Below are 9,262 nucleotides of genomic sequence, written 5' to 3' on the forward strand. Positions count from 1 at the left end.
GTTGATTGCCCCTTCTATATCTGTCTGTTCCTCAGTTTGTTCCCCGTGTCAGCATTATTGTCGTTGTGTTTTCTCCTGTCCAGACGCTGCCCTTGTTTGCTTCTTGTCCGTTGTTTACTAAATGTTCACTCCCTGTACTTGCTTCTCGTCTCCCAGCGCCTGTCCTCACACAGTCAGTCAGGCAGTCAGTCAGGCAGGCAGAGAGCAAGGAAATACAGTACAGTGGATGACAAATAAATAACTACAAGAGAGAGATTTTTGATTTTCTCTTTATTATTTTCCTGATTGGAAAGAAATTGCAGGGTCAATATTTTCATTAATCACATTACATGACATGATGCACCAAAATGTTACTCTATCTGTTTACAGGAATACACTGAATAGAACACAAGGTTTCACAATGGATACACAACTGACGTTTCGCCCATTGCACTTACAACAGTGAATGACTTGAGTTAGACTTTTTCTGGATTTTTTTTGTTGCATTTTCAATTAGCTTTTTCCTCTTCTTTCAATCTCTTTTTAAAAAACGGATAATTCCTCATCAACTTTGAAACCTCCCGATAGAATGACAATAGAATGCCTGGATAAACTTTTACCATGGAGGTATTTCTCCTTGTTTTACAAACACAATATGTATAGAAACTCTACACAGACCAAATATGTATCTGAATACAAGTTTATTCCAATGTTGCCAACAGTCAATACGAGCCAGCCAGGTACACTATGCTTATTTCATCATTATATTCATAATCCTGATATTTAATCATAATCAATATTATTTTATACACAAAAGCACAAAAGTTGGCAGCAAGTACGGTGTGGGAATCCACAAGACGACCGTACTATGAACTCAAATGCTGTACAGAAGAATCCATCTGTATTTACAGTGAGAATGTGTGTTTGTGTGTCTGTCTGTCTGTCCATTTGGACGGCTACAGTCAGTGAAGGCTGTCTGGTCTCATGCTTCTCTTATCGACCACAAAGTCTCCATAAAGATGGTGAGCATGCAGCTATCTATACCAAGGTCCCTCTTTGGATCCACCCTGCAGACTCTCATTTATATTATTACCGTTATTAACACATTTGTTTTAGCTCTCCTTGAAATCAATAACACATATCCTAGTGGTGTCATATTTCTGTCTTTACATACCAGTAAGGCCTGTGCTTTAATTATAACATGCCCTGGTTGGATGAATGATTGACTTGGGCTCAGCAGAATGTTGAGTTTCTCTGACCTGATTGACAGTACTGTGGTATCCTCTAGATTCCCTCTAGACTAGCCTTGGCTATGGAAGGTTCAGTGGTCCACTGATTGAGTTCTAAAGTTTGCGACGAGTTCTAGACTGTTCATTTAAGGGCGAATCCTAACTTCAACTTAAAATACAATGCATGACTAAGTGGATGTTAGGATTCCAACATTTGTTCCTCCAACTACTAATGATACCTTGATATCTTTGTATGCAACTTTTAGTGGCTTCAAAGCATGTCAAGTTGTTTCCCTCATCATCTATTACTACATGATGCCATTCCTAATGCAGTGAGACATAAGGAACCATTCTATTTGTTGGACAGTCTGGTCAACCAATCAGATACCTGAAATGAATCCTCCACCCTTCAGGTTATACACTGACAGCCGATGCGCACACTGACTGACATTTTACAATGAGAATTTCTGACCAACCGCATCACAGGTTTGTATAGCAGCACGGACTGGACAGCTGAACACGCCATGGCACAGTGGGGCCCTGGTCAAGCCACACACACCAGGACTGAATGAGAGCATACAAACAGCCGGACAAAGCCAAGCAAATCATGCTTCAAGCAATAAGATGGTGGACATTCATGACTGACAGTCTACACAGTCAACCCTTTGGCAACAAGTCCCCCCATATGGGGAGTAATGGGGTACTATAAAACATGCCACAAAAATAAAAGTCTAGATTCAATAGTTAAATATTCAGATCCATAAATATAATTAGCTAAGTACAAATATGTTCATAACTGTTTTGTCTTTCAGTTCACAATGTTGTTGGATTCTAGTGAGTAACATTGGTCATTATGGTATTAAACTTTGTTTTTTTGTCTGTTCCAGTTTCAAAATGAATCATTGCATAGAACATTTGAAATGATGATTGCTTCCAGCCACTCCTGCATGTGTGTGTGTTTGCTTGATTGCATGTATGTCTCTGTGTGAGTAAGTGTAAACATAGAGATTTAGGTGTGTATGTGTAATTATGCAACTCTCTCTGACATATTGCTGATGTTTATCAACATGTTTCAGTTATTCCCATCCATGAATTTAAACACCATTAACACCATTGTGCTGTATATAATTGTATGCATGCTATTGCTTTTAAAAATCAACCAGCAAATTATTCAAATGTAAGATAATAAATAAGAAAACAATAGACCATAAAATATAAATAGATTTACCAAACAAAAACCTAAAACCTAAAAACAGAAGTCACATGAATATAAATTAATAAAAACACAAATTAATAATTTACATTATCAGTGTTCTCGATGGATTTATGTACATACAATAGTATACAGTTGTGCAAAACGAAATTAAGAAAGTTATGATATGGACGTTTCAAAACATATACAAGTAAAAAATATGTACCGAATAAGGCTCTTCTTTTCAGAAAAATATCAGGCAAAAATTATAAGAAATGAAACAAAATGAAAATACTTTTTATATATAAAAAAAAAATCCCGAAGTGCTCGCTCTGGGATTGACAAATGATGGCTTTGCGATGGCTAAAAGACAGCCATGGTCACGCTTGCTTGCGTTCCATCTGGTCCTCTCTCCTGTGTGGATCTCACACTCTATTGGTGGGCACACTGGTAGCTTCTCCTCTCTTTATCCTACTCGTCTAGTATTGTCTGGTGAACCCTCTTCTGGACGTAGTGGTGAAAAAGTGTTAAGAAGGTATGGGTTTCTTTTTTTATTATTATTGTGCGTGCATTCCAGTGTCCACATGTACATGTTGCATTCTGTAGACATCATATCATCACAACATGTGGAGGAGAAATAAAAACACATTCAAAGGGTCATCGTTCCCTGGAATGTAGAGATCATACAAACCAAGCATTCAAGGGGTTCATAACCAGGGCATTGTTTGTTTGTTTGTTTGTCTGTCGCCGTTTGTTTGTCTTGCCTTCTCCAGTGTAGTAGTTAGTGTCATAGTTGGCAAAGAGGTTTCTTTGGTACTAGTAAAACCTATGAGCTGTGTATCCATCTCCCTCCTCCACTGTTTTATAATGGTGGTATTGTTATAAGGCCCTCTGACCACAAAAGTGTGGAGTCAAGAATGATTCTGGTCAGATGTGGACTCCTCAGAGCCTGCATTACAAATGCCACCCTATTCCCTATATAGTGCACTACTTTTGACCAGATGTGACATTTCCTTCTACAATGGCTCATATCTGGCCTTGTCTTAGAATCATAGAACCACAGCGAGTGATGGGAGAACTCTGATGAATCTCAGTCTGCTCTCCAAAATGACAGAGATTCAGGTGAAGAAGCAGCATCGTCCGTTGTTGTCCTTCTGAGCTGAGCGATGCGGAAGCCAAGCCTACGGTGTGTGACAGCTCCCTGTTCTGTTCCTGGATCAGGTGTTATTTCTCTCAGTAAGCAGAGAGACAAACAGGGAGGTGAGACAGACAGGATTGTATCTTCATTCTCTCTTCGCTCTCTGTCTCATTCACTCTCCTACAGGAGCTGTGAGGTAGGCTCTCGTTGGCATTCTGCTGGTGCATCTGAAAACATGAAGTCAAAGTTTAGTGTCTCTCACCTAGAGATCATTTCTACTGAATTTTGGGAAAACCTGGGGATTTTGGGAAAGTTACCGGAATTTTAAAACCCTACGAGATCAATATACACTGAATTTATATGGTATGTGCTGCATTAGGATCCAATATGTCACAGACATTTGAATTATATGACAAACAGGCAAAATACAGTACACAGAGACAGACTGTAAAATGTGTTCATTATTGTCTCATATAGTTAGTGCTGAAAGATTTCAGGACAGGATTTCACCTACAGGGGGAAAAGGAGAGCTGTAGTACTGTACTACTGTACTGCTTGAGGGATAACTACCTACATGTGCACACACACCTACACACAGAGACACAAGGACACACATGCATTCTAATTCCTTACACACGGCTCAGCAGAGCAGAATCCCCGAGAGAGAGAAGGAGAAAGAGACAGGGATAGGGAGAGAGAAGGAGAAAGAGACAGGGATAGGGAGAGAGAAGGAGAAAGAGACAGGGATAGGGAGATGAGGAAGGAGAAAGAGACAGGGATAGGGAGAGAGAGGGAAGAGAGACAGGGATAGGGAGAGAGAAGGAGAAGAGAACAGGGATAGGGAGAGAGAAGGAGAAAGAGACAGGGATAGGGAGAGAGAAGGAGAAGAGACAGGGATCTAGGGAGAGAGAAGGCAGAAAGGAGACAGGGATAGGGAGAAGAGAAGTGAGAAAGAGACAGGGATATGGGAAGAGAGAAGGAGAAAAGAACAGGGATAGGAGAGAGAAGAGAAAGGGACAGGGATAGGGAGAGAGAAGGAGAAGATGACAGGGATAGGTGATGAGAGAAGGAGAAAGAGACAGGGATAGGGAGAGAAAGGAGAAAGAGACAGTGGAGGAGGGAGAGAGAAGGAGAAACGAGACAGGGATAGGGAGAGAGAAGGAGAAGAAGACGGGATATGGTGGGAGAGAAAGGGAAAGAAGACAAGGGATAAGGGAGAGAGAAGGAAGAAAGAGACAGGGATAGGGGGAAGAGAAAGGAGAAAGAGACAGGGATAGGGAGAGAGAAGGAGAAGAGACAGGGATAGGGAGAGAAGAGGAAAAGAGACAAGGGATAGGGAAGAGAAGGAGAAAGAGACAGGGATAGAGGGAGAGAGAAGGAGAAAGAGACAGGGATAGGGAGAGAGAAGGAGAAAGAGGACAGGGATAGGGGAGAGAGAAGGAGAAAGAGACAGGGATAGGGAGAGAGAAGGAGAAAGAGAACAGGGATAGGGAGAGAGAAGGAGAAAGAGACAGGGATAGGGAAGAGAAGGAGAAAGAGACAGGGATAGGGAGAGAGAAGGGAAAGAGCAGGGATAGGGGGAGAGAAGGAGAAAGAGACAGGGATAGGGGAGAGAAGGAGAAAGAGACAGGGATGGGGGGAAGAGAAAGGAGAAAGAGACAGGGATGGGAGAGAGAAGGAGAGAGACGAGGGATAGGGACGAAGAGAAGGAGAAAGAGACAGGGAATAGGGAGAGAGAAGGAGAAAGAGACAGGGATAGGGGGAGAGAAGGAGAAAGAGACAGGGATAGGGGGAGAGAGAAAAGAGACAGGGATAGGGGGAGAGAAGGAGAGGAACAGGGATAAGGGAAGAGAGAAGGAGAAAGAGACAGGGATAGGGAGAGAGAAGGAGAAAGAGACAGGGATAGGGAGAGAGAAGGAGAAAGAGACAGGGATAGGGGGAGAGAAGGAGAAAGAGACAGGGATAGGGAGAGAGAAATAGAAATAGAGAGACTGATAAAAAAAGAAAGAGATATTGAGAGAGAGAGAGCCAGAAATTATGCACCCTGGAGGGTTACCCAGTGGCCAACACCCCAGCGCCAGACTGTAATTACCATGGGAACCAATCCCACACCCTTATCCAAGTGAATTCTGTGAAAATTCTCTATAATAATAAATGTTTTCTTTAAAAAAGTAATATTGATATGAGATCATCTACACTTTGAAAGCTATGCATTTTAAAATAGGGCTATGACTAAAATCTCTGCAATACGACTGATTAGAAAGGTTTGATTGTACTGTAGCTAATTTACTGAGTTTTGCTCGTAACCTTCCCGTCACAGACTAGCTACACTATACCTCCTGTGACTGTATAGTAATAGGACACATCCACCACGAGCCGACACCTCATTTAAACAGACCACATCCCCTATCTAAGACCTCACAACTGCCCCAAGACGGCCACGGTGAGTGCTTCCAGTTCCACTGTCCCAAGCCCCTCCACCAGGGCAGTGGCAGCCATTCAGAGCCCTGCTGGGATTGTCAGTAATCCTTAGGGCTGAGTAGGCTTGCCTGTTGGTCAGAGAGGCACTGAGAAGGTTTTTTCTCTAGATCCCTGCACTGGATCACTGGATCTCTCACCCCTACCACACACACCCCCTTCACACACACACTAGAGATGTGAGGAACCCGGCGTCATGGCCTATGATATCAAACCAAGAGTCAACCCAACCTAGGCAGACCCTATAATAACTACACTAGCACAATGACAGACACAGTAGTGGTCATAGGGAGAAAGCAGGGCCCAAATAGCATCATATGATAGTCATGATATGTTTTAAATGGGGTCTCAATAAAAATGCATTGAAATGTGTTGTGTTTAGAAAACCATTTTACTGTGCTGCTTTCTGTGTTAGCCCATTCTACAATGTAATGAGGGATTTTTTATAGATTTTTCATTCTGTGGGTCCCAGTTTGTGTGTGTGTGCGTGTGCGTGTCTGCCCGTGAAGGTGCATGAAAGGACAGTAATGCCATGGTTAGTCTGCTTATCAATTGGCAAATTATTATTATTTTTTACCCCTTTTTTCTCCCCAATTTCGTGGTATCCAATTGGTAGTAGTTACAGTCTTGTCTCATCTCTGCAACTCCCGTACGGACTCGGGAGAGGCGAAGGTCGAGAGCCATGCGTCCTCCGAAACACAACCCAACCTAGCCCCACTGCGTCTTGACACAACGCACATCCAACCCGGAAGCCAGCCCGGCACCAATGTGTCGGAGGAAACACCGTACACCTGGCGACCTGGTCAGCGTGCACTGCGCCCGGCCCGCCACAGGAGTCGCTAGTGCGCGATGAGACAAGGATATCCCTGCCGGCCAAACCCTCCCTAACCCGGACGACGCTGGGCCATGGACCTCTCGGTCGCGGCCGGCTGCGACAGAGCCTGGACTCGAACCCAGAATCTCTGGTGGCACAGCTAGCACTGCGATGCAGTGCCTTAGACCACTGCGCCACCCGGGAGGCCCTCCATTGCCTAATTAATAGTGCTCTGTGCCTGACCCAGTATAATGGACGTGTGTGTGGAGGAGTGAAAGGGTACACTTCCTGGACCTATCCTGGGCTTTGACCTCTGACCTCTAACCTGGACTAACCTCTGACCTCTAACCTGGACTGACCTCTGACCTCTAACCTGGACTGACCTCTGACCTCTAACCTGGACTTTAACCTCTGGCACTAACCTTGACGACCTCTGGCACTAACCTGGACTGACCTCTGGGCACTAACCTGGACTTAACCCTTGACCTCTAACCTGGACTAACCTCTGACCTCTAACCTGGACTGACCTCTGGGCACTAACCTGGACTGACCTCTTGGCTCTAACCTGGACGGACCTCTTGGCTCTAACCTGGACTGACCTCTGGGCACTAACCTGGACTGACCTCTTGGCTCTAACCTGGACGGACCTCTTGGCTCTAACCTGGACTAACCTGTGACCTTTAATCTGGACTGACCTCTGGGCTCTAACCTCTTGACTCTAACCTCTGACCTCTAACCTGGGCTCTAACTTCCGACCACTCCAACAGTGGAAGAACATGGATACAGTCATTTTTGTTTTTCCTGACTTGACACAGCAGAGAACCAATTCAATTAAAAAGTGCTATTAAAGAGAGAGAAAAAAATGGAAAAATAAGAAAAATGCCCCCAGCAGATCAGACAGAATTTACAATCACAGTCCTTAGTGAGTCATCAGTTCACTCATGCTTCTACATGATGCAGACATGGATCTATGTTAATCTATGCAAATATCCAGCTGATACAATGCTTCATCCATTCATCCACCGCAGTGTGCGGCTGTTGCCCAAATGGCACCCTATTCCCTACCTAGCGCACCATTTAGGTTATAGGGTGCCATTGAAGATGCAACCTCTGTATCCTTAACTACATTAAACTTAACCTTAACTATTGATGATAGTATTAATACTTTGAGGGGTGAGTATTTAACTTCGAAAAGCTATTTAAATATTTAATCTACACTCATATACATCATGAAAATATGAAGAGTACAATGGAAGACATTTCTTTGTGGATTATCACAAATATGGTCAATATTTTTCTCCAAAGACAAGACACACCGCCCCAATGTGTAAAGACATGTATTTATTTCATGAGATACTCACTGATGCACTCAGGTACCCTCCTCCTCCTCCTTCTCCGCTTCGTTGTGATAGTGAAATGTATAAAATGCCGAAAACAGTTTCATAGATTTTTCTAGTACCAAGCCTCTAATCCCCCTCCATCGCAACTCCTCATACCCTGCAAGACAAACACAAGCTTTCCCTCACACCTGGGACCTCCACAACACACAAACAAAGTGTCAACTACTTAAACCTTACATCTATCAAAAATCACAAAGAAATCCATTGCATTTACCCTCCTTTCATCCGTTCACCAAAATGAAGTGAACTTCTTCCCGAGGCCAGAAATAGCTGTGTAAAAGAGATAGAGAATAGATGGGGTGAGAGGGAAAAAATATTTATTACAGTATAGAAAGTTAGGACATTAGTCCTTTTCACAGAATATCATATTTAGTACAGTATAGAAAGTTAGTCCTTTTCACAGAATATTCTGTAGAAGGGGTGTATATAAAATAAAGGGTCCATTTTGTATTATGTTCAATCACTAAGAAAGAACATCAACGACTGAGGACACACACACACACACACACACACACACCCAACAGAGAATGACATCTACCCAAACAAGACATGACATACTACCCAAACAGAAAAGTTTATACTACCCAAACAGTGCCATCTTGACAGTGCGGTTGTTGTTCCTCTGCAGGCTCTAAAGCAACCCCCCTGGGAGGATAGGTAGCAGGCCTGGTGGGATCGGCAGTGCAGCGGCAGGCCAGCCCACAGCGGAGGCGTCAACGTTCTCACCAATATCCTGGGGGGCGGGAGGGGCAGCTGAACAGGCGGGGAAACTGGGAGACGGTAAAGCCCTGAGAACCTGAACACCTGAGCATCCCAAATGGCACCCTATTCCCATATAGGGCACTACCTATGGATCCTGGTCAAAAGAAGTGCACCATATAGGGAATAGGGTGCCATTTGGGACGATACAGAGTCTGATGTGGAAGGAATTACTGTTTAACAATTACTTTTCTCTGTATGGTGTGTGAGTGTGTGTGTGTGTGTGTGTGTGTGTGTGTGTGTGTGTGTGTGTGTGGGGTGTGTGTTTGTTGT

The 9,262-nt window shown here is 43.6% G+C and overlaps 1 long non-coding RNA gene across 1 annotated transcript; it reads right to left on the bottom strand.

Moving 5' to 3' along the window:
• Positions 1 to 253: 253 nt before the first annotated feature.
• On the bottom strand, positions 254 to 8,501 carry LOC111970411 (uncharacterized). Its single transcript, XR_002878116.1, has 3 exons — positions 8,445 to 8,501; positions 8,192 to 8,327; positions 254 to 3,765 (listed from the first exon to the last, which is right to left on the bottom strand). It is a non-coding gene; the product is annotated as an uncharacterized lncRNA (long non-coding RNA).
• Positions 8,502 to 9,262: the final 761 nt, after the last annotated feature.

Source organism: Salvelinus sp. IW2-2015, linkage group LG11, assembly GCF_002910315.2.
Source record: "Salvelinus sp. IW2-2015 linkage group LG11, ASM291031v2, whole genome shotgun sequence".
NCBI lineage: Eukaryota > Metazoa > Chordata > Actinopteri > Salmoniformes > Salmonidae > Salvelinus > Salvelinus sp. IW2-2015.